Raw genomic sequence first — 21,133 nt, 5'->3', positions numbered from 1 at the left:
TCTTATGCGTAGGGATAAAATATTCTACTACTAAAATTAGAAACCTCCACGTAAGTTTAAAAATTTAGCTATGATTTGGATGTAGACCGCTCGTTACGGCCTAATGGATTCCAAAATATGAGAATATGTCAAATAGAAAGAATAAATTTTGTCTTCAAAATTGTACTATGGAGATTCATGAAACATTTTGAAAAGCGACTTTTTGTTAATGAATCCAACACTCTTCACGAGTAAATAGTTAAATACTATATATATATATTTTTTTTTTTTTAATGTTCTTACTTTTCTAATTTTTCATTTATCAATTCGAATTCAAGATAGGTCTAATTGTTGGTCAGTGTTATTCTGATCATCTTAGACCACCTTATTTCAAAATTTTAATTTTATTTGTCGGATCATTCGACATTTATTTACATAAATGTTTATAATTATTCAACAATTATCTGTTGAACATTGTGAATTATTTGGTGAATAACCACCAAATGAAAATAAAAAAGGTATTCAGTGAATGGATCTGACAACTTAGTAACTAAGGGTTAATGGATCTGACAACAACTTAGTAAGTTACTAAGGGGGGCATAATTTCACTCCTAATTGTTATACATAAAAAGGACTAAAAATCTGAAAACCATATGATTGTTTGGGCCTTTAAGAGTTAAAAAGGCCTATTTTGCTAACTGGTACTCAAATAAAAAATTTGGACTAGAATTGTAGGGCCTAACCCCGAAGGGTAGCCCTTCCAGAAATTCTCGAAGGCCATAGGCTGAACCCAGGCCTTGGAGGGGGTTTGGAAATAGTTTTCAACCAGCAATAGACGCGCCTCGGTTAGAACCTCATTAGCTGCGTCATTGCCCCAAGCGCAAAGATGCCTTGCAAGCTCACCTTTGGCTTTGTTTTATATCCAGCCGTGAAGCTCACATTTCTATTCATTGTCGATGTGGGACAAAAAGTAGGTGATCAGCTTCAGCTACTAACATTGGCGTATGTAATCCACCACCATTATTATTAGCCAGAAGCAAATTATTAAGATGTCAACAATAAATTCATACTCTACTCCACAAAGTTGTTTGAATAGAAATATATGATAAAGGTGTTGGAAAAAGTGGCTTAGATTAGAATAGAGCCATGTTTGTAATTTCATGTTGGATTTGTGATGAGTTCATCATATGGTGTATACACAATTAGATCATACACACTAACATCGAGGCCTTTTAATAAAACTCTATACTCATTTGGTGTTTTGGCTAGCTAAATTAGAATAAATATGAACCTGTGTAATGTATATGGATCCCTAAAAGTGTGTAATTAAACTCATAACTTGATTTTCGCACAATTAAAGGTACATGAATAGAACACGCCCAAGTTCTTATTTAAGTCACAATTTTGTCTTCCTTCTTTTCCTTTTTTTCAGACTATTCTCTATTAAATGAAAGCATAATAAACATTGTCTGAATGGAACAACCCCAACATTTGAAACATCATATATATGCTTTGTTTATTACCAATACTTATGGAATAATTGCTCCAACTTAATTCATATTCGAAGACATCCCAATAGTATAATACATTCCCTTGTAGAATTAAACTTTATATGAAGCATGTCCATTAAGTACATAACAAACTCAATTATTTCATACTCCTACATTTTTTTATTTATACTACTTTTCCTTGTAAAAATACTGTTGGACAACAAGAATAAAATACCACAGAATAAAACTATTACTCACTTAATGAGGAATCATATATTTTCATATATTTGGGCTTTTTTGTATTTTACCCACCTGAACTTTGGACTCAATCTCACTTTACCACCTAAAAAAATATATATCAATTTACCACTTGAATTAAAAATTTGTTGCAATTGACTAATTTTGTCTAAACTTTTGTTAAAAATAAAAGTGTTTTGGTCTTTTTCAAGTTCCTATTGTTAGAAAAAAAATAGTTTTTTTACATTTTATCTGCTTTGATATAATAAAAATTGACTTGAAAAAACCAAAACATTCTTATTTTTAACAAAAGTTTAGATAAGGAGATAGAGGTGGTACATTGCAACAAAATTTTAATTCATGTGGTAGTTTGACACAAAAAATTTTTTTTGGTGGTGAAGTAAGTATGAGTTCAAAATTCAGGTGAGTAAAGTATAATAAAAGCCCAAATGCAATATCAGTTGGCTTCCTCACAAATTGTTGCTCTCCATCTCTTTGTCTCTATCCTTTCAATCTTCTGACATACTAGTGAAATTAATTAAGTTTTGATCATGTATGTATCACTATAAGCACAGTGCCATTAAGCCTTGGTGCAGCACATGGTGGCAATCCTGGATTATAATGTGTAATTGCCTTTCGTGTGGACCAAGTACTTGGAAAGAATGACACTATCTTTTAATTTTCTAAGAAAAATCATGGTTTTTTATCACAAATAGTTCATCAATTTTTACCAAAACATCAATTTGGTCCATAAGTGTATTTTCACTCAATGTTATCCCTTATCTTTGCCACTGAACATCAATTTGATTCCTAGACACTGTTGAACAAAAATTGTAAATAAATACAAATAATATTACCCAACATAATTTCACCCAAATTCATTTAAGGAATAAGGGTTTTATTATTTTGGGTACGACCCATTCAAGATGGAGTACATCTCTTAATTACAATCCCTTGACTTAAGGGAATACCCTTTGATTCCAATTGCAATGAAACCAACGGATCACTTTGTGAGTATTTGAATTTTTAATAGGTGAAAGACCTATTGAAACGGAATTTATTTGCGGCTGCGGTTGCACCCATATTTTAGGTTGCCTACGTACCCATTGCAGGATCAAACCACACGTAGTTCCAAGCTTTTGGGATTTAAATGAGTAAATGACCCATTTAAATTATTTGAGTAATTTGGGTAGGGTTTAAAGCCCTTGGATTTTATTTGAGAAATTAATTCAGAGATTTTTGTGTGTAGAACTAATTTCTGAAGGATTTGGGCGGATTTGATTTACTAACGATTGCACCTAAATTTTAGTAGGTTGCCTACATACCCAAATGGGATCAAACTGAATGTAGTTCATTAAAGAATTTGACTTGATTGGCCTTGTGCCATTTTGGAGTTAAATTTAGGATTTAGATTTGAGAGATTTGGTTTTGTACCAATTTAAGAGTTTGAATTTGGGATTTGGAGGAAAATGTGCCCATTAATATTTTTGTATCATTTATTTGTTAAATGACACATTTTTTTATAATGGGCTAACATGAATTTGGTTATGTGCCCACTAATATCTTTGTATCAATTACTTATTAATTGACACACTCTTTATTTATTAATGGGCAAAAAGAATTTGAGAGAGATCCATTAGACTTTGTACCAACTAAATGTTAATTGGTAATTATTTATTAATGGGCATTGTAATTTTGGAGGCAAGCCCAGTTAACCTTAATTTGAATTCACACCAATAAAAGATTTGTCAATTGGTGGTTTATTTTGTTGATGGGCTGTTTCGGATAGACACATGGCTATTGAACTTTGATTGAAGACATTTGTCTTTCTACTGGGCTTTCTTTAGTAGGAACTGCTCTTGAGAAATGAGATTTCTTTGTGACTCATTTTGCCTTGAGAGTCCTAGGCAGCAAGTTTTTTGTTTGCTTCTTCCAAAAGAATAGTAATCCATTTGCATGGGTTCTATATTGTGACTTTGAAACCATACATTCTTCACAAAGAGAACAAATGGCTGATTTTCTTTCTCCACCCAAAGGTAACAAGCCTTCCTTGTTATGATTGCCTTATCTTATTGTTTAATTATGTTCAATGGCAACCCAATGGCTTTCCTCAATCTTCCCTTCCGTCTTTTTGTGGGCTGGCCTTTCAATCCTTTTTTTTTTTTGTTGCCTCCGTTGAAGACCTTGCCTTCTCTTGGTCTCTAACTTGCAGCAATCCCAAATAGCAATCTTGTGTCCACAGGCCCGCAAAGTGAGATATTTTTTGTTTACTTTGCTCTTGTAGCTGGAAGTCTCCATTCATTTCTGTTTGACGTACAGAGAGCAAGAAGGCCAGTCATTGCTTTTTGCTTGGCTTTCTTGGCTTTATGCTGCTACAAAGATGACAAATGCCATTTATATTTTCCCTTGGCTTTATGTCATTTCTTTGCTTTCCTTGTCTAATGCAAAGGAAATATATCTCAGCCATGAGACTTGATTTCTTTGTTGGCTGATGGTAGAAAAGGTGATTTCCTTTGTGGGGTTCAGCATAGAACCACCAACTTGGAAAATTAATTTTGTGGGGTTCAGACCAGAACCCTCATCTCTTGAGAGATGATAGATTTATGGGGGGTTCAGACCAGAACCCCCATCTTGAGATGAAAGTAATTTATGAGGGGTTCTGACCTGAACCCCTATCTTAAAAGAAAGAACACCGCCAAGGGCCACTACCTGAATTTGAACAGCAACGGTCTTGCAGTAATTCTCTCTTCTTTCTGCACTTTCTCCTTCAGCCTTTCGGTCTCCCCCCTCTCTTTTTTTTCCTCATTTTTCTGAATCCCTTATGCTCTATTTATAGAGTCCATGAGAAGTCCAAGTGATGAGATCAGATGGAGATGAGATAACTCTCTCCATTTAAATTTAAACTCATCAGATAAGAGATAATTAAGCTTTCAGATAAATCCACATTATCTCACTTTTCAATTTGTTTTCATTTGAAATTAATGTGGCACATGGTATATGGGGATCTTATCTCAACCTCAACCTTTGTATTTTTTTGAATCTTTTTACGGTTCAACAGACACACTTTAAAAATTCGTCAAATATAGTTCAGGATATGAAAAAATTCTCCGAAAATTCTTATGAACTCGTCTTAACTACTACTATTTTTATATGGGGTCAAATTATCAAATTGAAGTTTAGTATTTTTTCAGAAAATTCGGAAAATTAATTTGGGAATTTCAAATTTTCTGGAAAATTAATTTGATAATTTGACCCCATATAAAAATAGTAGTAGTCAAGACGAGTCCGTAGGAATTTTTGGAGAATTTTTTTCGTATCCCGAGCTATTTTTGGCGAATTTTCAAAGTGTGTCTAAGGACCAAATTGATGTTCGATGGCAAAGATGAGGGATGAAATTGATTGAAAATGCACTTTAGGAATCAATTTGATGTTTGAGTGAAAGTAGAGAGATTATTGGTAATAAAAAGCGAAAAATCATTAACAAAGAAAACAACTTAATGCTTGAATTGATGCTGATACAACACATCTACAGCTTCTGATTGATGATCAACCCTACAAAGCGACAAAAGAAATTTTAGCCAATCGGAGAGTCGTGAATTTTATTTTTTAAATCTTCATCATTTCAAATTTGGAACTGGATGTGGGTCAATGTCTAAAAGCATACATGACCTAATTTTAGGTTTTAAATATATATTTTCCAAAAGTAAAATCATAGGGAAAAAGTGGTGAGGATGATCAGGATTGGAGTTTGGTGTTTGCAGAATGATTATACAAGAAGGCCTCTCATGTCAACAGTAGCGAAGGCCTTGCAAGGAGATATGGAAGTAGATCCGGACATCATCTATAAGTTTACTTATGCATTAATGGCTTTGTCTTCTGCAGTAAATGATCACATTATTTTAGTGGCACCACATGGATCTAATCTTTCTGCTCCAAGATAAAAAGAAAGGTAAAGTAAACATAGAGCATTTTGAAATTTTCATTTGTTAATTATATATCCTTGTTTGCAAACAAAATAAAAAATTCATTGCATGTGGTCAACTATATATATAAATTTTCTAAATATGATTTGAAGTGCAAGTTGAGCCTGCCAGCAATTGGAATATGATTCAAATCTGACAAGACACTCTGAATAATAGTTTGCAACTTCACTTGGTGCATTCCCACTACTTCCCTATTGAAATCCTTTAGCTTAATTATCAAACAAGAGGAACCATGTGCATCAATGAAGTTTCATTGTAAAGAGGGCAGCTAGCTATAGCTCTTCAGTCTGAAGTTGTTCTTGACATGATTACCAACCAACCAAACATGAGACAATTGCATGTATTTGATCTCACACAATCCCTAACACTTGTGCCAAGGGCCAGCCGATTTAAATCACTGGATGCTTAATAATTGTTTATTTTTTACATGATAATTTTAACGTGATAATTGATTTCTCAGTCAAACTTGGTTTCCAAGCCGTATGTTGTGGTCTATACCTTATTTGAAAAGTCTAGTCCTCCATCACCTTTTCCTCATTTCTTCTTTTCCGCGTTGGGTTGTCGACAATCGACATCTGGGTAAGGCCAGTTGACTACTTGACTCCATTAAGTGCCTGTGGGGTTAGCATAATAGTATGAGCAAGCTGCAAACAACTACTTTAAGTTTGGCGTCTGTTACGAGTTGATATCCCAATTTTAAAAATAAGAAAATTTAAGCAAAGGACTTTAACTATACCCTATATCTTTATTCATGACATAAATTTTACTTTGTGTCAATTGAGGGCTGAAATTTTCATTTTGTATTAATTAAGAATCTTATTTTTTCAGTTTTTATCTCAACTTTGATCCGACGTTGGACTGATTAAACTTTTACCAAATTCAGAAAAATTATATTGAGTTTAAAGATATACATCTCTTCTTTACAACTATATAAAGATTACCCAAATCGAACCTCTACAATCCCAGATAATCGGCCCCAAATTAGGTCCGATTGAACAATTTTAGATATCCTACTTTGGGGCCGATTATTTGGGATTGTGGATGTTCAATTTGAGTAATCTTTATACAGTTGTAAAGATAAGTTACATAGCTTTAAATCAAGTATAAGTTTACTGAATTTAGTGAAGGTTTGATAGGTTCAATGTCGGGCCAAAGTTGAGATAAAAATTTAAAAAAAAAAAAAACAGGATCCTTAATTGACACAAAATAAAAGTTTCAATCTTCAGTTGACACAAAGTGAAATTCATGTCCTGAATAGAGACATGAGGTATAGTTGGAGTCTTTTAGCTAAAATTTTCCCTTTAAAAATTAGCTTTAAGGTACCTCAACTTCAAAGTCTTAGCTTTTAAATACCTCAATTAAGTTTTCTGTCCATTCTCTCGTTAAATGATGACGTGGAGTGCCAAATAGCCTAACAAAAACGCCACGTGGCTTGACACTATGCCATATAATATAAATAATATTAAAATAATATAAAATTAATTAAAAAATAAACCAAAAATTAAAATTAAATTTTCCCCCTTTTCTTCTTCTTCCCCACACCTTCTGCAAACCTCTCATTCCCATTTTCTTCTTCTTCTTCCTCCCTTAACAATCCACAAAAATTAAACACCCCACCCCAACCAAAAAAATCAACAACAAATCAACCAAAAATTTCATTTTTCTTCTTCTTTTGTCTGCAACTCTCCCATTAATTAAACAAAAAACAATTAGGATATCCAACCCACCCCCACCCCCACCCCCACCCCCACCAAGCAATCTTGTGCCTCCCGTCACCGCTGGCCGATCTAGACGCCGGCACAATATCTTCCCCCCTCATCACCCTCTCTTTCTCTCTTTCCTTTCTCTCTCTCCTTCTTTCTCTCTCTTCCAGGTACAAGGGACGCCAGATTCAATTAGAATGACACTATCTTCCAATTTTCTAAGAAAAATCATTAACAAAGAAAACAACTTAATGCTTGGATTGATGCTGATACGACACGTCTGCAGCTGTTGATTGATGATCAACCCTATAAAGCCACAAAAGAAATTTCAGACAAGTTGAGAGCCGTGAATTTTACTCTTTAAATCTTCGTCATTTCAAATTTGGAATTGCATGTAAGTCAATGTCTAAAAGCATACATGACCTAATTTTACGTTTTAGATATATATTTTTCAAAAGCGTACAATTCTATGAGAACATCAACAATGCGGACACTATATCATGTAGTACAAGCACATTCAATGGTGGAGAATCTATATCTAGTAGTGAAAACGATAATCTGTCAACATCCAAGATTAAAGATCATATGCATAACTGGAGTGTCCACGTTGTAGAATTTTCTCAATTCCTTTTATATACAAACAAATTGTGATCAGCAATCTAAATATACCATAAACATGGCCCAAAAGTAAAGAGACTAGCTAAAGACAAATTGAGATCATGCAGCTATCTAAATATACCATAAACAAATTTTGATCAGCAATCTAAATTGCGATGAGTGCACCTCTTCACTTTTTAGCTGAGATACGCATATAATATAATGTACAAGATTAACTCTATTTGGAAGCTAGATTGCACCTACTTTATATTTTATGTACGTTTTTCAGTTTTTTCTTTTGGCGGCTGATTTAAGGCACAGTTCGTTTCACATAATTCTGATTCTTTTTAAACTATTCTCTATTAAATGAAAGCATACATACTTAAAACATTTTTTATATATCCAGCACTTTTCTTTCTCTATGTTAAATATATGGAACAACCCCAACATTTGAAACATCGTATGTATGCTTTGTTTGGTACCAATACTCATGGAATAATTGCTCCAACTTAATTCATATTCCAAGACATCCCACAAAGTATAACACATCCCTTGTAGAATTAAAACTATGAAGCATGTCCATTAAGTACATAACATGCTCCGTTAATTCAAACTCCATATATATATATATATATATATTATTTATACCTTTAATTAGTTTCCCTTGTAAAATTATAAATTAATTGCTGTGTTGGACAACGATAATAGAATACCACAGAATAAAACTGTTACTCACTTATTAAGGTGTCATATTTTTTCAGTGAATGAATGCAATATCTAGCTTAGCTTCCTCACAGATTGTTGCTCTCTATCTCTCTGTCTCCGTCCTTTTAATTTTGTGACATGTAGTAGTGAAATTATCACTATGAGCACAGCACCATTAAAGCTTGGTGGTGGGGTGGTGGAAAATACCCTCCAGGTGGGCCAAGTAATTGGAAAAATGGCACTATCTTCCAATTTTCTAAGTAAAATCATTAACAAGAAAACAACTTAAAACATGGTCTGGTGCTGGTATCCCATGGAGTCATATATAGTAGGTAGACTTTGAAATAAGCAGGTCATCCCATGGAGACCCTCTAGCTATTCAGATCCATTGACGGGTCTTCCGCTTTGGTCTCAGAACTGGAAATCTCTTTTGACGTATTCACGGGTTTGGAAAATTTGATTTGGGTGCTTCGAGCATTCTTCGCCAATTTGCAAGTGATTTTTTGTCATTTAATCAAGCAGATATATATTTTTTTTTTTTAAAAGAAGGCTTTTTTCTTGGCTCTGATTCCAACTCTTTCTAAACTTGTGATCAGCACTAATTAATCTACCAATTTTCTAAGAATGATCATTAACAAGAAAACAACTTTAAAACTTGGACTTTAAAATAGAGGTTTTTAGTTTAAAGCCCATTTTGGCAATGAAGGTCATCCCATGAAGACCCCCTGTTCAGATCCAATGACAGGTCTTCGCTTTGTTCTCTGTACTGGAAATGGAAATCTCTTTCCACGTATTGAGGGGTTTGGAAAATTTGTATTGGTGCTTCGTGCATTCTTCGCCAATGTGGAAGTTATTGTTTTTCGTTTAATCAAGCATCATTTTCAAGTCAAGATCGTAGAGAAGAAAAAAAAAAAAAGCTTTTTTCTTGGCTCTGCTTCCAACTCTTTATAAACTTGTGACTAGCAATCTAAATCTAACACAAACATGGCCCATCCACAAAGAAACATGCTAGTGCACCCTGCAGATCACCCAATGGCTCATGGCTTCTTTCTCATCATGATCTTATTCTCTTCCATGGTTTCAACAAATATTCATGCATATGCATGCAACCAAACTGAGCGCACCGCTCTTCTGTCCTTCTCCCTCACTCTGTCTTCTCCATCCTTAAATTGGACTTCCTTTAATTGCTGCAATTGGGAGGGCATCACTTGTAATGAGGATGGTTGGGTCACACATTTACACTTACCCTCCAAAGGACTCAAACTCAAAGCAGCTGGTACTTTTCCCTCATTCTCACTTTCAAATCTCACACATCTCAAATACTTGAATCTCTCCAAGAATTCACTTTATGGTACACTCGATCAAACTGGATTCTTCTTGTCCATGAATCGCCTTGAGATCCTTGATTTGAGCTCTAACCTTCTTTCTGGAGAGCTACCATTTTCTTTACCATCTCGAATTCGGACAATGAATTTTTCCAGCAATGATTTCCATGGTGCAATTTCGTCTTCATTTTTCCGCCAAGCTAGGAATTTGACTAGTTTCAGTGTCAGAAACAATACCTTCTCAGGTTCTATCCCAACTTCTGTTTGTCTGCACTCTTCTCCCTTGATTAGGCTCTTGGATTTTTCCATCAATAAATTCAATGGCAGTATCTCTCGTGGGCTAGGAGAGTGTTCCAAACTCCAAGTTTTTCGTGCGGGTCACAATAACTTCTCAGGAGTACTTCCACAAGATATGTATAATGCTACCAAACTTGAAGAAATTGCATTACCTTTTAATTCGCTCTATGGAGCAATTAATGATAGAGTTGTCAACCTCACCAACCTCATAATCTTTGACCTCTACTCTAATCAATTGAGTGGCGTCCTTCCTCTCCATTTTGGGAAGCTCTCTAAGTTGAAATTCTTGCTCCTTGATTTCAACAATCTAGAAGGTTCTTTGCCCCTTTCTTTGATGAATTGCACAAGCCTTCTAGAAATACATCTGGCATTCAACAACTTGGAAGGCAACCTCTCCACCCTTAATTTCTCCAAACTTGGTCAACTTACTAAACTTGACCTAGGGCAAAATAACTTCACTGGTATGTTTCCAGCAAGTCTTTACTCATGCAAGTCCCTGAAAGCAATTCGACTGAGTTATAACAATCTAGAGGGACAAATACAACCTGAGATTCTTTCATTGAAATCTCTGTCCTTCCTCTCCCTTACTTCCAACAGACTGACTAATGTCACAGGAGCACTCAAGATATTAGTGGGTTGCAAAAGTCTCGTATTCCTATCATGTGGTACAAATTTTGTAGGGGAGAAAATGCCAACAGCTAATGATATTGGCATGGTTGATTATGATGGTTTCAAAAATCTTAGATTATTGAGTTTGGCTAAGTGTGGGCTCACTGGTGAAATACCTGTATGGTTGTATAAGCTCAAGAAGCTTGAGATCTTGACACTGGGTGATAATAGAATCACAGGGTCACTTCCTAGTTGGTTGGGGAACCTTCCAAGGCTCTTTGCGATAGACTTGTCATCTAACTTAATTTCAGGTGAATTTCCAAAGGAACTTTGCAGACTACCCATGTTGGTATCTAAACAAATTGCAGCTCAAGTAGATCATAATTATCTTGAATTGCCTATCTTCGACCAGAGTATGGGTGGAATTGCACAGTTCAATTATTTGTCTTACTACCCACCATTCATATACCTACGGAACAATAGCATCAGTGGCAGCATACCTACTGAGATCGGCCAATTGCAGCTTCTCCATTGGTTGGATCTTTCCTTCAACCGATTCTCCGGCATCATTCCAGACCAAATATCAAACCTCAAAAACTTGGAGAAATTGGATCTCTCCATGAATCACTTGTCTAGGACAATTCCAGCATCAGTGGCAAGTCTTAATTTCTTGTCTTATTTCAATGTCTCATACAATAATCTTGAAGGACCAATACCAATAAGCACTCAGCTCCAAGGCTTGAATGCCTCTGCATTTGAGGGGAATCCCAAACTTTGTGGTGACCCACTTCCAAATCATGAGTGTGGATCAACTAGTGGCGTTGATGTAGATACAAAGAATAGCAAAGATGTAAAGAGTGCGCATCGGATTCCATGGTTTTATATTTCTGTTGCACTTGGATTCATTACCGGATTTTGGGGAGTGGTTGGTCCTTTGATGCTCAAGAAGACGTGGAGATATGCATATTTCCAATTCCTAGATAAGGTACAGGATAGGCTCTATGTGATCATAGCGGTGCGTATGACCAGGATGAAGAGAAGCCTTCATTAGAACCTACATTGCACTTACGTAATCTATATTTTATATTTTCAGTTTTTTTTTTTTTGGCTGAAATAAAGCATATCTTGTTCTCATATTATTGTCTTTGTTCGTTTTCTTTTATGAATATTCTTCATCTTAAATGAAACTAGCAAAAACATACTTAAATGAATCTAACAAAGTCTAATAATTCATCTCCAGTTTAACAATTTTATGAAAATGCGTTGCTTCGACCAGGTAAGCCAAGTTGTGTATAAATTAAAAATCTTGTATAAAAATTGTGAATCCAATCACACATTCTTAATTATCAGAAGATCGAAACTCATTTTCATTCAGAAATTGAAATATACCTTTCATAAATATCGACAATTACCCATGCACATTTTAAAAAGAAAATTGATTCTTTTTAATCATTCAAGGAATCCTAAAAGGGACGCATTATGAAGCTCGCACAATTATCAAATGGAAAGCATAAGCATAAAAATTCGATTGCAATAAAAAAATAGCAAAGGTGAATTAATAATTTATTAATTAAGTAATTAACAACCTCCAGGCTTCAGAACTCGTTTTGACGACCTGATAATGAGGTCTTCTCGTAGTACACCAAGCACTCGAACTGCACTGATAATTGGGCCTATTATCATGGGCTAATTACATGATATAATTATGGGTTGTCTTTTGCTTATGAGTTTTTACTATTGCCCACTGCTCTGATGTCTCTATTGGGCTATAAGTGGATGAGTTATGTCAAGAGTGCTGCTATTTGCACTTTTTTTTTTTTTTTTTTCATTTTTGCACACCCTTCTCTTCTATTTTAGTAAATTACAATTTTAACCTAACATAAAATGACCATAAAGGACAACCACACAAACACAGCCACCCCAAGTCCTAACCACCAGCCGCCACTGTTGCCGGTGGTCCGTCCCGCTGGCCTCCCTTCCTTTCTCTCCTTCTGTCTAACTCGTTCCCTTTCTCTCCTCTCTCCCTTTCTCTCTCTGAGTCTCTTCTGTCCCTCTCTGTCCTCACCACAACTCCAAAAAAGACTTCACAGATCTAAGACTTGAAAACAATCCCAATCCATTCAACCCCCACATAAATTCTTTGAGATAATTTGAAAAGCAAAGCAATCTGAAGAAGCAGATTGCAGAAAAGCAATTCCCAAAACTAAAATGGTTGAGATTGCACAAGAAAAGCAATCTCGAATCTGCAGAAAAGCAAGTTCATGAAGCAGAAAATTTGTAGCATCTCTAATCTTTAATAAAAAGGTGAGATTTCTTATCACACAGAACACAAAAAAAAAAAAAAAAATGTTTATAACATAAAATTGAAACATGTTATTAGATCCCCTGCATCAAACAAGAAAACAGAATGAAAAGGGGGGAAGACAAAGAAGAGGGGGATAGAGGAAAGAAGAGAAAATGGAGAGCAAAGAGAGAGGGAAAGAGACAGAGGAGAGAGATGAAGGAAAGAGGGGGAGAGAGAAAGGGAGGCCGGCAGCCAACTCGCCGGCGGCGGAAGGACTGAGTGGTCGGAGGATTGGGTGGCTGGGTTTTGGGTTTTGATTTTTGATTTTCTGATAATGAGGGTATTCTAATAAAATTAAGGATGTGTAATGAGAAATTTAATAAATTGAAAAGAAAAATAGGTGTGAAGTGAGAAAAGTGTGTGAAAAAAAAAAAAATGTGTGCAAATAGCAGCACTGTATGTCAATTGGTGCAAGAAGCTCCCAAAGGATTCCAAGAAGTTAGCCGTTTTCATTTTAGCTTCTCTTTTAAATAGCCAGCTTGAGAATTGTAATAGCATTTTGCTAAGGTTTTTTTTTTTTTTTTCTTCATTCTTTCTTCCCTTTGGGATCTTATCATGCACGAGGTTAACCAGAACTAACATATTAAATTTTCGTAAATTACTAAAAAGTCTATTTTAGAACCTTTTATACAAAAAAAAAAAACGCACCTACAAAATTGGAATAATAAATAAGCTTACTTTGTACAAATAAAATTCATGTTATGTTTTTTTTTCATGGATATTTTTTTTTTATGTTAACTATTTAAAACCCCCAAGTTTGAGCATGGTTATTTATAAACCTCCACCCTTAATAAAACTATTTCCCAACCCCCTATTGGACATTTAATCTCTCCCAAAACCCCCTAGTCAACTAATAGTTTGACCCATATTTTTTAAATATTTCAGTTTTACCCCTGTTTTGTTTTCCTACATCAACAGGTTTAATGACCGTACCGTTTTTTTAGTTAGCCCTGTTCTCGCGCTTGCGATGTTCATCGTGAGCTTGAATCTTCATTGAGCTTGAATCTTCATCATCGTGAGCTTGAATCTTCATCGTGAGTTCTTCATCTTCAAATGCGATTCTCTTCGTGAGGATTTGAATATTCGTGAGCTTGGGATCGGATTCATCGGGGTGTTTTCTGTTCTTGGGCGAGGTCTTCATCGGATTTTGGAGTAATTGAACCTGCGCGAGCTTGTTATCGGATTCTTCGGATTGTGATCGGGAGGTTTTCATCGGAGCTTAGTAGACCAAATTTGATTACTGTGAGTTCTTGAAAATTGAGTTTCAATTGACTAAGTGATTTTAAATTTGTGTGTTGATTATGTTGAATTTAGGATAAATTTGTGTGTTGATTATGTTGAATTTAGGATAAATTTCAATTGATTTACAATTTCTGTGTGTGATTTAGTTACAATTTGTTTGAGTGATTTAGTAACAATTTCTGGGAGTACCAATTCTGTTTCAAAACCTTAAAGAGAATAATTCAGTTTCAGTGTACCAATTCTGTTGAAATTCAGTTTCACTGTAGGAATTTTGTTGAAATTCAGTTTCACTGTAGCAATTATATTGAAATTCAGTTTCACTGTAGCAATTCTGTGGAAATTCAGTTTCAGTTACACTTGTGTTTTTTCTTTGTTTGTTTTATTTTAAGTCACAAATTGAAACTGATATTTCCTAAACTTATTAAGAAATTGAATTGCAATACTGATTATGTTGTTTTGTTTTAACAGTTTCAATTGATTTTATTTTGTTAGTCAGTGTTTACTTACTTTTTTGTTTTATGTTTTCTTATCATGCAGCTTAATGGATGTTGGTGTGATTTCAAGAGTTACTTGTGACAGTAAGTCAGTTCTTTTGTCATTGTTTTCCGGTGTTACCTATGAATGGATTTGTAGTGAAGTAATAAAGAGATTCAATCATTTGAAGGCAGGGCAATTTAGGTTATCTTACTCTTTACCGGATCTTGAAAGTTGCAAATTGGAATGTGATATGGATGTTCACTTGATGTTAGCTTCTTTGCCGTTGTTTAAACTTTCATATGTTGATATACTTGTGAATCACGATGGTGTTCTTGTTGAGTATGTTGCTTGTAGTGCTCCTAGTACATCATCTAAAGATACAAGTGCTAGTGAAGTCTCTTATACAAGAAAGAAAGGTGCAAGTTGTTCATCTTCTGAAGACTTTGAGAGTTTGATTGATCCGAATCAGTATTTAGGTGATTTTGGAACTGCTGAAACTAAAAGTTATCTATCGAAAGAGTGGGAAGGTTATATTGATCATGTTGGACAAAAATTTGAGGGCGGTGTAGCTGAGTTTCGTTTGAAATTGGTGAAATATGCTGTTCAGATGGGATTCAAATTTGTATATGCGAAGAATGACAAAGATCGGATTATAGCTGAATGTTTTGAGAAGAATTCACATGGTTGTAAATGGCGTGTGTATGCAGTGTTATGTAGAGCAAATGGATTTTGCTATATTCGTACTATGAATAATCAGCATACATGCCGTGGAGTTGTTCGTGAGACTAAAGGTAAGATGATGAGTTCACGAATTGTATCATCAATTGTGAAAGATGAGCTTCGTTTGAAGCCATCTTTGAGACCTATTGACATTGTGCAGGAACTGAAACTGAACTATGGTTTGGATATCAGTTATCAAAATGCATGGAAAGGTAAAGAGATGGCAAAGCTTCTTGTTCATGGTGATGAGGAGGCCTCTTTTCAAAAGTTAGCTTGGTACGTTGAAGCTGTGAAGATTTCAAATCCAGGCACACATTGTGTTTTACAGTTGGATGAGTCAAGTGGTCGGTTTTTGAGATTTTTCATTTCATATTCTGCATGTATTCAAGGATATAGATGGTGTCTTCCCATGGTTCATGTTGATGGAACTTTTTTGAAAGGGAAGTATTTGGGTCATTTGCTTGCTGCAAATGGAAGGGATGGTGATAAAGGTACGTCTTCTTTTTTTAGTTGCAGTTGTTTATTGATTTCGTTCATTTACCTTTCAACTCTTTTTTTTTTTTTGCCGTTGCTTCCTTCCTCGATTTTTAAGGATAAATCCCTATTTTTGATCCAATCTCCTCCTAGGGTATAGAATGGGCTTGGTGGAGGCATTATGTTAGGGTTTAGCTACGGGATTTTGGGCGGAGCCCAAAATCCCGTAGCTAAACCCTAACATAAATGCCGACAAACCAGGTATTTGTAATATTGAAACTTTTAATTGACTTAATTATATATGGCTCTAAAGAGATTAATTCAGTTCAGTGTACGAATTTTTTGGTAGTTCAGTTTCAGTGTACCAATTCTGTGGAAATTCAGTTTCAGTCTAATATGGCAGTGAAAGTTAAAAAATAGAAAGATTGAGTTTATTTGACTTAGTAAAATTTATCTTCAGTCCAGTAATTTATCTTAGTCAAATTCAGTTACAGTTCGTAAATTATCATATTTTATTCTTTTGCTTTATTAGTTACACTTCGGCTTTTTCTTTGTTTGTTTTATTTATTTTTCTGTAGGTATATTTCCTCTTGCTTATGCTATTGTGGATTCTGAGTCTGAAGACAATTGGACTTGGTTTTTTGAAAATTTGTATCAAGTTTTGGCACCCCAAGGTCGTACAGTTACATTCATTTCATATCGTAATCCTGGCTTGTTAGAAGGTGTTAACCGTATTTTTCCTTCCCCACCTCATGCATATTGTTATTTTCATTTGGTAGGAAATTTGAAAAATAAGTTTCCTGTGAAAGTAGTTGGTAAATATTTGAGAGAACGTGTTCTGAATTTATTCATGAAATGTGCATATGCGCCAACGGTTGAGATTTTTTACAAACATTTGGCTGATTTGGAAAAAGAAGGGCATGACAATGCTAAGAAATTCTTAGAGAGCATTCCGTTTGAACATTGGGCGTGTGCTTTTTTTAAAGGTAATCGGTATGGGGTTATGGCAAATGGCTTATCTGAGTCTTTTAATTTTTGGATCCTAAAGTTTCGTTCATTGCCTATATTTGAAATGGTATGGTATTAGAGTTCAAATAATGGAAACTATGGACAAAAGAAGGACTGAGGCTAGTAGTTGGCATAATGTTCTTTGTCCTAAAATGGATGAGATGTTGAGGAAGTATATGGAAGTGGGTAGGCATTGGAAGATTGCCCGATCATATGATTCTGTTTATGAGGTGTTCGGTCCACATTCTGTTTTAGTTGATTTGAACTCCAACTTTTGTACTTGTCGTAGATGGAAAATTGAAGGGTTCCCTTGTGCTCATGCTCTTGTAGCAATTCAAAGAGAGGGTAAAAATGTCTATGATTACATTGAAGACGAATTTAAATCTGGTTACTATATGAATTCCTATGTAGCTGCAATTTTTCCCATTCCTGATATTGAGATATCTGCTTATGATGCTTCTGATTTTGTTATTCCTCCTTTTACAAAGAGGCCTCCTGGAAGACCAAGATCAACGAGGTATAAGTCTATTGGAGCCAGTTCAAGATCTATTAAATGTGGTAGATGTGGTAAAGTTGATGGCCATAATAAGAAAACATGTACTGCTCCTTTGAGGAATTGATTTCTTTGTTTTTGTAGTTTAGTTTCAGTTTATGAAATTGAATTTAAGGATTTCTTGGAATTATTACATTGAATTAGATTGATGATTCTCGAAATTTTGATTATGTAGTCCTGTATTCTTGGATTTTGGAATTTTCAAATGGAATCTGTTTGGTTTTCTTGTTTTTAGTATTATTTTCGAAGGTGAAACTGTTTTGATATAGTTTCAGTTGAATATTTTGTATTATTAGGGATTTTGGTTTATGATTGCAGTTGAATGTTATTATCTGACTTATGATACAAATATTATATTCCAGTTGATAGCTTATTAACAATGAGACTGTTCATTCTCTTGAAACTGAAAAGACGTACGCCTCTTTCTTTGAACATGGCAACTGAAACTGTTTTTTAAGTGAAACTGTTTTGTAAGTGAAACTGTTTTGCAAGTGAAATTGTTTTTCAAGAGAAACTGTTTTGTAAAAGTTGACAAGTGCGTTGGTGTTATTGCGAGTTTTTTTGTTCCTACAAGCAAAGTTGACAACATTTAAATACAGTTTCAGTTACTTTTAGTGTCCAATTTTAGTTATTGTTTAACAGTTACACTAACTTAATGATCAAGAAGTTTTTTTTTTTTTAAAGTGAAATTGTTTAGACAGTACAAAAATTACAGATATAAAAGAACTATTTATATACAAGTTATAAATTAAAGAAATTAGATCAATGTTTGAATTTAGCCAAAAATTACAGAAATAAACCAACTACTTATATACAAGTTATAAATATAAAAGTCTCGACATTTTATCAATGTTTGAATTTCGCCATGATATGATCAAACTTGTTGTTGGCTTCTGGTCTCTTAACTTTTTTGCCCAATATGTTCAACCAGCTAAGTGGATGATCCATGAACTTCTTCAGGACTTGTATTTTGAATTTCTGCACATCTGTCTTTGTGAAAGGGTTCTTAAATGGAGCTCCCCTTTGAATTTGCTCTGTGTAGTACATGACTAGGAATCCACAATCATTTATGCAATAGACAAGTTACAATTACAGTCAAACTTACAGTTACAGTCATTCCTTTATTCTGAAATATATATTTGCACTTTTTAAAATATGTAATAATACTTACGTTCCCGATTTTTGCTGGGGACAGTTGTTGTCATCTTCAATTGGCATTTCAATGTTGTGTTCCAACAGCCAAGTCAATGTTACTTTCTCATCCTCATTCAGTTGCACTTGATATAAGTCATCTAGTTTCTGTTGATTTGCCTGGTTTAGGGAAATTGGACCTATTTGTTTCACTAGATTCTGCTTCCTTGTCCCTTTAGCTAAATCTTGTGCAGCATTCTTTTTGGATTCTGTGAGGAATTGATCCACGTAATCTTTCTGCATGTTTAAGACAACATATGTCAGTGTAACTGAATGAATCATATGTTAGTGTAATTTAATGTTAATATACATTTTGTTTGTTTCTTACCAAATACTTTGCATTTTCAAAGCATACATCACTTCCGTTCACATTACTTGATCTGAGGGAATTGAAATGCATCCACTTTCTATTCTTCAAGTCAAGCATAAGTAGTGTGAAGTGGCTCTTTTTTGTAGATAGCATAGGAAACAGGAATTTGTCATATTTTGGCAAGCGTTGCAACAATTCTTTCAAAAGGAATCCAACGATGCCATTGTCGTTTTTCTCTTCCAAAAATCTCTGATGTTCTCAAGAAAAATAGATTTGAATTTGATAAAGCATACATATACACATTTAGAATTAATAGTAGAAATAAATAATGCAGTTTCAGTTCTTACCCAGGCATAAGTACTGAAAATGAATGTACCACTTTCTTGTAGCTCTTCTTGCAATATGTGATTATATGAGTCGACAACCTATGTTTTGTGATGAATTTCAATGTTAGAAATTAGTATTTTAAGGTATAAGAAGTATAGAAGAATGAAATTGAGCATGTGTTACTTTCATGCTTTTATCTTACAGTATTTGCCACATCATGCTCTTTGATCAACTGGTCCACATCCTCGCGTGATACTGTCCATCCAGGTTTACCACACCAAAAGAATTCACTGTTTGATAAAGAAAACAATTTCAATTACAGTATAAATTCAATTGCAGTGTGAAGATTCAGTTTCAGTCTAGTATTGCACTGAAACTTCATATGTAAAAAGATGGAGTTTATTTGACTTACTCAAATTCAGCTTCTTTCCAGTAATATATGATTTGTGCTTTCAATTCAGGTTCCATCATCTTGTACACTGCACATCTGCCCCATGGGATTTTTCTCCTCTTTTGATCTACTACTGCTGAATCAACAGTTGCAGTGGTTTCAACAGTTTCAGTGGTTTGAGTGTTGTCGAGTTCCTCAACATCATCAGGACCCACTTGTGAAATTGGCATTGCAACTTCGGCAGTTTTGATGGTGGTCCTTGTCTTTTTCTTTCCACAGTCATAATCGAATTCAGGGTACTCCAACTTCTTCCTCTTTCTTTGTTTCATCCGTAATATTGCTGACAGGTTTTGGATGAAATGCTTATTTGATATCTTTAATGCCTGGCAGGGAGTTTCAGGAGTATTCTTTTCCTTCAAGAACTCTACCTCTTTGATGAATTCGTTCTTGATGTGGATTATTTCACTTTGGATGTCTTCTAGGTTCTTGATCTGAAGCTCTAGGCTGCAGTTCTCAGTCGCTATTGCCAAAAGGTCATTACTCATTCCCTTCACTTGTTCATTCAATCCATTTACATGTTCATTTAGAGATGCATTTGTAGCATGCAACATTTGCATCTGAAATTCAACTTCAGAATTTTGTTGTTTTTTAAATTGCAACATGTGCTTCAGTTCTTCATTTTCTCTATTTTTTTCCTGTAACTGTTCACGAAGTTTGTCAGCTTCCTCTTTCAGCATGTTGAATTGATGTTTTAGATCATTCCTTTCTCGTGTAAGCTCCTCATTCTCAGTCATTTCTTCTGCCAGCATTTCTTGAGTCGATATTCTTTGATATTCGACTCCATGTGGAACTTTAATTTGCCTATAATTTTCTTCCCTTTCTCTCAGATAATGATCTTCCAATGAGCCAACAATGTCTCGAAAAACATCATTGCCGCCTGTCTGGTCTCCACCTTCGACATCTTCATTTTCAATTGCAGCATCAGATTCAGTTTCAGTTGCACTGCTGTCAGATTCATTCCCTTCTTCTTCATTTTCATCTTCTTCTTCTACAGGTTCATCCTCATCTTTCTTTTCCTCTTGTTTTTTGTTGTCATTTTTCCCCTTTGCAGTGTCATCCACTTGTTCTTCCTCATCAGATTCAGTTTCAGTATTTCCACCTTGCTCTTCTT

At 34.7% G+C, this 21,133-nt stretch overlaps 1 non-coding gene and 2 pseudogenes across 1 annotated transcript; 2 read left to right on the top strand and 1 right to left on the bottom strand.

The window, feature by feature from the left end:
• Positions 1-714: 714 nt before the first annotated feature.
• LOC147286806 (U4 spliceosomal RNA) lies at positions 715-867 on the bottom strand. Its single transcript, XR_015122140.1, has one exon. It is a non-coding gene; the product is annotated as a U4 spliceosomal RNA (small nuclear RNA).
• An 8,764-nt stretch (positions 868-9,631) lies between these two features.
• Positions 9,632-11,976, top strand: LOC147286805 (receptor-like protein 3 pseudogene; annotated as a pseudogene).
• Positions 11,977-14,456: 2,480 nt separating this feature from the next.
• LOC147286804 (uncharacterized) lies at positions 14,457-17,810 on the top strand (annotated as a pseudogene).
• The last annotated feature ends 3,323 nt before the right edge of the window (positions 17,811-21,133 follow it).

This window comes from Dryas octopetala, chromosome 4, assembly GCF_963921425.1.
Source record: "Dryas octopetala chromosome 4, drDryOcto1.1, whole genome shotgun sequence".
In the NCBI taxonomy this organism is placed as follows: domain Eukaryota; kingdom Viridiplantae; phylum Streptophyta; class Magnoliopsida; order Rosales; family Rosaceae; genus Dryas; species Dryas octopetala.
This window is presented reverse-complemented; position numbering and strand designations above follow the sequence as displayed.